The sequence below is a fragment of the Brachypodium distachyon genome, chromosome 4 (assembly GCF_000005505.3).
Source record: "Brachypodium distachyon strain Bd21 chromosome 4, Brachypodium_distachyon_v3.0, whole genome shotgun sequence".
In the NCBI taxonomy this organism is placed as follows: domain Eukaryota; kingdom Viridiplantae; phylum Streptophyta; class Magnoliopsida; order Poales; family Poaceae; genus Brachypodium; species Brachypodium distachyon.
In genome coordinates this window covers 8,125,813-8,131,968 of record NC_016134.3, presented here as the reverse complement: position 1 = coordinate 8,131,968, position 6,156 = coordinate 8,125,813, and positions in this window count along the sequence as shown.

The following is a 6,156-nucleotide window of genomic DNA, read 5'->3' as shown; positions in this document are numbered from 1 at the left end:
TGACGAAGAAAAAGAAAGAATTGTTGCGGTAGCACCAGGACGTGGAAGAGGACCCACCAGAGTTGAATGGGCCATTTGGCTAAAAAATGATGTCATGGCAGCGAAAATGAGCCGTTTGGCTCATACATGCTACCATGACAACATTTGTCAAACCAAAGGCTCATTTTTATTGCCTTGGGAAAAAAAAATTAGCCAAAAGGCTTATTTGGCTCCAAAATGGTGCCATGGTAGCCAAAATGAGCCAATACGCTAAAAAATGCTGCCGTGGCATCATTTCTTAAGCCAATGGCTCATTTTTGCTATGGTGCCAAAAGGCTCATTTGGCTCCAAAATTACTGCTTTGGTAGCAAAAATTAGCCATTTGGCTAAAAATAGGGTCATGCTGCCCAATGCAGTTATAGTGGGCGAGACACAAATAAGTGTCCAAAGTAATGGGAGGAAGAAAGATCAAATTTACAGGTTGTTTGGTTCTTGTCAAAATTTGTCATACCAAAAAGTTGGCAACCTTTTGACATATGTTTGGTTGGTAGCCAACAATTTGGTTGCCAAAACAATCTTGCCAACTTCTTCACATCCCTCTTCACAAACTTGCCAACTTTTTGGTAAACAATGGCCAACAAATCCTTAGCCAATTATTTGGCTAGCGCCAATAGTTGGCAAAAATTGGTAGGGCACAAATAGTCAAAGGCACTCGACAAAGTTTAGAATTTAGTTGGCAGGTGAAATTGTTGCCGGGCAGTAAATAAATGTTTGGCTAGTGTCCGTTAAGGGACACTCTACAAAGTTGATGTGTTGCTTCCTCGTCATGACGCGTGGCAGGAGAGGACACGTTACCACGATGCCAAGTGTTTATGTTTGTCGTCGGCCTCCTCTAAGGTTTGCCGACTGCTTTTCTAAGCCATGGACCTTAGCCCGTGTTTGCCATAGGTATTTTGTTTATCGTGGGCCTTAGCCTGATTATGCGGAAGGCCTTTGCTTTGCGGTGTGTTATACTCTTCGGAGTTCGGACACATGGCACAGTGAGGTCTTTGTTGAGTAACCGACAAAGAACACATGGCAAAACCATGGACACTCAGCAAAGATCGTTTTTCAACTGAAATAATTTTTGGACCGAAATATGTTTTGTTAAACTGTAACTAACTTGCATTAGCACCGTGAAAGCATTTTACTGAAACTGTCAGAAATGCCAATGGCTCTAATCCCGTAGACAAAAAGCCATCAGGAATAGATAAATATCTTACAGGAATGTTTTTTCTGTTTCCTCGGTCTTGTAGGCAAAAACTGTCAGGAATAACTGACAACAGACTGCATGTCTACTGGTCAGTCATTAGAAAAAGCTGCTACGGATGCATACGCCTGGATAGAAACTCATGTGTGCAGACAGCTAGGTGGCATGCATGAATACTACAGAGGGAAACAGAACAGGATTCGCATGTCCGGTCCTTATTTATCGCAACAAGGAAAACTTTCAAATTCGTTGTTTGCTATGAGTTCCTTGCATAGCTCGTCTTTCTGGGTTGAAATGCAATGTCAAGTCAAATGATATCTGCAGAAACAATATAAACATATCAAGATGTCCTCTGTCAATGCCAATTAGTGTGTGTTCATCACTGCCTAGCTGAAAGCCTATATACTCTTTTGCACGGCAAGCTAGTGTAGTCCTTGTGTTCTCATTGTCACCCCACAGCTAGCTAGCAAGCAAGCAGGATTAAACACGAAATCTGCTTTCCTTGAGTTTTTTTTGTAGTTTCCTACTCGCGTGATGTCTTGAGCCACTACCGATTAACCAACGGCAAACAGTTGTCAAGTTATCACAAATCTTGGGATGTTTTCTCCAGGTCAAAAGATATACGGAGTATAATCTCTGATCGCCAACTGACTATGCATGTATGATGAGTGCATCATGTCCTACAAATGGACCTCCGAGCCTCCTTTCAACCTAGGACAAGATATCGGTAACCATCAGAACCACTTTCTTCCGACTACAAATCAAGTGCGGGGTGAAGTGTGGACGAGCTAATTCAGGGCTAGCTAGCACAAGGGGCCGGGGGACAAACACCAAACCGGAGGAATCCGCATTGGTCTGTCACTGTCGATGCTCATCGGTGTCGCCGACAGCGTGATCCGGGAGCGCAAGCCGAGCCGGAGGGCCGATGTGGATGGTGACAGGGAATATCCCTTCTCCGTGCTGCTCCTCAGCTGGTGCTGTGGGTAGTACAATACAAGTAGTGGTGGTGGTGGTGGTGGTGGAGCTGATGGGGAGTACGTGGGGCAGCAGTGTCTCCCACCATGCACTCGAGCTAGCTATGGGAAAGTGGCGATTATTGTTAGTCGATCAAGTTGCAGCTTCTCCCTGTCCTTCCCCGGCCCTTGTATGGGGCAGTTTCCTTGAATAGGGAATCAATCATGAGGCAGCTTTCCTCTTTTCGGCCATAGTTCCATGATGATATGATGCCATGCTTGATCCTTGGAACTGCACAGTGCATTGCACGTATATTGCAACTTTTGTGTGTGGTTGTCACTTCACTTTCCCATGAGAGGGAAACTTCTTTGGCAAATGTTGACATCTTTGGCATGAATAGAATGGCTAGGGAGTCTGGGTGCCTCCGGGGCAGGGGACGTACGTATATAGCCGGCCGGACGTGTGTCTATGCACTAGAGGCCAACGGCGCTGTCCTATGGACATATCTGATGGTGAGCACACATTGTCGCTTCCACATGGAAAGCCTGTCTACTTCAGTCAGTGGGACTGTACACACCACGGCCGTGAAAACTCGTTTTTTTTTCCTTGTAGTCCAGTTGATATGGTTATCTAGTTTCCTTTTGTTTTCTAAGATACCAAGGTACTCATACACAAGGTTTTAATAGCAGTATTCGCGGTAACCGGAAAATCCCGATCATTTATCAGACTCCAATCTTTATCTTAATTTTAATTTAATTTTCCTTCATGGATGGAGTTATCTCTCATAATCAAGGGTCTGTTTATCCGTACCCTAATTCAAAAAATTAAATGGGATTTTTGTCTACTAAACTCATTTACCAAGGTCCCACGGTTATCATATATACAGTCCGGTAACCAAAACCTTGCCCCGCTCTAGCCTGTGAGTCCAAACCAAAGTTTGAGTAAAATTTCATGAGTTTGCACAAAATTCCCATACAAGTTTAAACCAGTATTTTTTTTTAAGTGGCTTGACTGTTTAGTGGTGCCACCGTTAACTGGCTGGTCCCCGGTAGTACCGATCAATTGCCAAAAACCCTGGTCTAGACTACTCCCTCCGATCCTAGATTCTTGTCGTGGTTAGTTGAGGGGAATAGTACTTATAAAATACGAACCACGAACGGTTGAAAATGTAACCTATGTATTCGGAAAGGGAAAACCTATCTTTGCGAGCAATGTAACTATAAACACAATCCCAGTTTTGAAAGAATCGTTTTTTTGTGAAAATATGAAAATCTACAAATGACTAAAACATTAACGTGTGTTCAGTTTTGTAGATCGTTTGTTACTGTGTAGGAATTACTTAAATTTACCCCTTCCATGAGGGAGCCATTTCGCTGCTCTTGGAATTAATGTGCAACTTCTTTAGGTGAGGATTTCTTAGTCGCAAGATCCTCAGGGTGGAAAATCTAGCTAGCAACCTGTCTGCAGCCTTTGTCAACAAGGGTAAGACATTTGAATCATTGTGTTCTCCAGAAACAGGTGCCACAAGTTTCCATGGCCCAATTTGAGCATAACCACAAAGTCAGACGAGCAGTCGGCCTACAGATTTACCTTTCTGGATGGGGCGCGCTCATGAAAGTTAAAGATGATTTTTTTTAGTAGGGGAATGTTCGTCCTTGGAGACGGATCCAGAATTCATTTCTGGGAGGATATTTGGCTCCGTAATTCACCTCTTTCTGATCAATACCCATCCTAGTTTCGGATTGTGAAGCATAAGACCGTTTCGGTTGCTACAGTCTTTGCGTCGATTCCACTGAATATCAGTTGTAGACGGAATCTGACCAGTAACAAATGGGTGCGTTGGTTACACTTGGTACAACGCTTGATGTTGGTTCGATTTTCTGGTGAACACTACTCTAGAAAATCCCACCAGTGGCGGTCAAAAAATGGGGCTGGTGACGGTCATCATGCCCGCCACCAACCCTGCGCCACTAGTGTTTTTAGCACCAGTGGCGGGTAAAATACCCGCCACTACTGCCCCGAGGTCACCAATGACAGGTAAAATACCCGCCACCGAAGACCTCTAGACCGCCATTTTAACTGCTGGAGTACACCAATGGCGGGCGCAGTACGCGCCACAGGTGATTTCCAGTGGCGGTCCACTGGTACTATTTTCTCCTGAAAAATTTAAATGAATTATGTAATTATTTAAATATTCCTGTAGCACAGAATAGCAGGAATACAACACAGAAATAGCAGCAATACAGCAGCACAGTATACAGCACCAAAGAAACATAATAGCAACAATATATTACAAAGTTCCACACGAATTAAACATTTAAGTCACATGCATATATACAAAGTGTTTGGAAGAATTAGCCACAAATAAAAGTGTTCCACACAAATTAACCACTTTTGGCGACAATCCCGCTGCCGCAGTAATCCCCACTCGTTTTGAGGACCTCCTTGTTGAGGATTTCGCCGATGTCCTTCTGGATCTCGTACACGAGAATTTCTGAGTTGTGTCCTAATTCGGCGTTGGCCAGAAAGAAATTTCTCGCTTATTAGAAGGTCTTCTTCCCCTTCGGCTTGAAGTCGTTCATGAACTGATGAATAGTGTGCGCGCAGTAGTATTGCAGCTGAGGGGAGCGTCAAGAGTGCAGCTGAAACCAGGCATCGCGTACCATTTTACCGTGTCGCGATAGGCTGAGTCGATGACATATTTGATCGGGTCTCAGTCGCGTTGTGGTTCATTTTCCTTGCATCGTAGTGGATCAAAATAATCGAGGCAAATGGTAATTGTCACCCAATGGCCACTGTTTCACAAAAGGACGCACATTGGATGAGCCAAAAAAATATAACAATTAAGTCTCCCAATGGAAAAAGATGTATGTATTCACGCGAATTGAAAACAACTTACTGTAAATTGTACAATAGCAATATAAAACGATCGGTCTTGGTGCTTCACCACGAATTGAGTGAGGTATTCAATCACCAACCTTCTATTTTCGTCCAACAATGGGTCTGGACCAAGCAAAATGGCATTGAAGAGAAGGGGGTCGGCGACGGCCATGCCATATTGCTTGACCCTATAGGCCTCCCTCGTTTAGTGTACACTCCACAGTCTTAATATGGCATTGTCGAGGCACTTGCGGTTGAAAAGGTGAAACAAGTCGAGGAAGTCAATGCCGAAGGTAACGTTATCTTCCTTCTAGATTTCCCCCGCATTAGAGTCGAAAAAGCCATAATGTTTTGGCACTCGAACCCTAATTTCCAGATTTGTTAGGTCTGCGCCTGTTGATGCCATATTCATGTATTTTTCATGGAGCTCTTGCATCTCCCGTGGCAGGCGATACAGGTATTCCTGGAACACCATCGGTTGTCCGGGCTAGAACAACAAAAACTGGGAGAATCCCCTGTCGACGAAATAAGATCCATCAGGCAATCTATCTCCAACACGCGGGTGCGTAGGCATCTCCAAAATGGCAGGTCGCTCTTCCCAAATCACTTCTATCTGCGGTGCAGTCTTTGGTTTTCTTCCCGTTGAAGAGGACTCTTTCCCCTCCTTGGAGGAGCCCTTGCTTGCTTTGCCACATGTCCCCCTCTTGTTTTTCCTGCGTCTCAGGAAATCGGGTCCGTTTTATGGGGGACCTGCATCCAGATGGGGCACTTGGATGGGGCTCCAACGGGGCCGATGCTGCTGCGGGTCTCCGAGGGACAGGCCTTGGTATGGCTGGCTTCGGGGATTGGGGTCTGGGCAGCGACGGAGGAAATCAATTCGCCGCTATAGCCTAGGGTCTTAGAGTACGTACCAAGCCGGGATAAAGCCTAGGGTCCCGACTTTGCTTCGCGGTGAGCGCTCCAGCAAATGGCTGCGGTCATCCATGACCGCAAATCAGTGGGCGGACCTGTAGACGGACCGAGGCATAGGTTGCAACGCCTAAACCAGGACGATGAAGGAGTCAGGACACCAATCTTCTAGACTATGGCGTCTC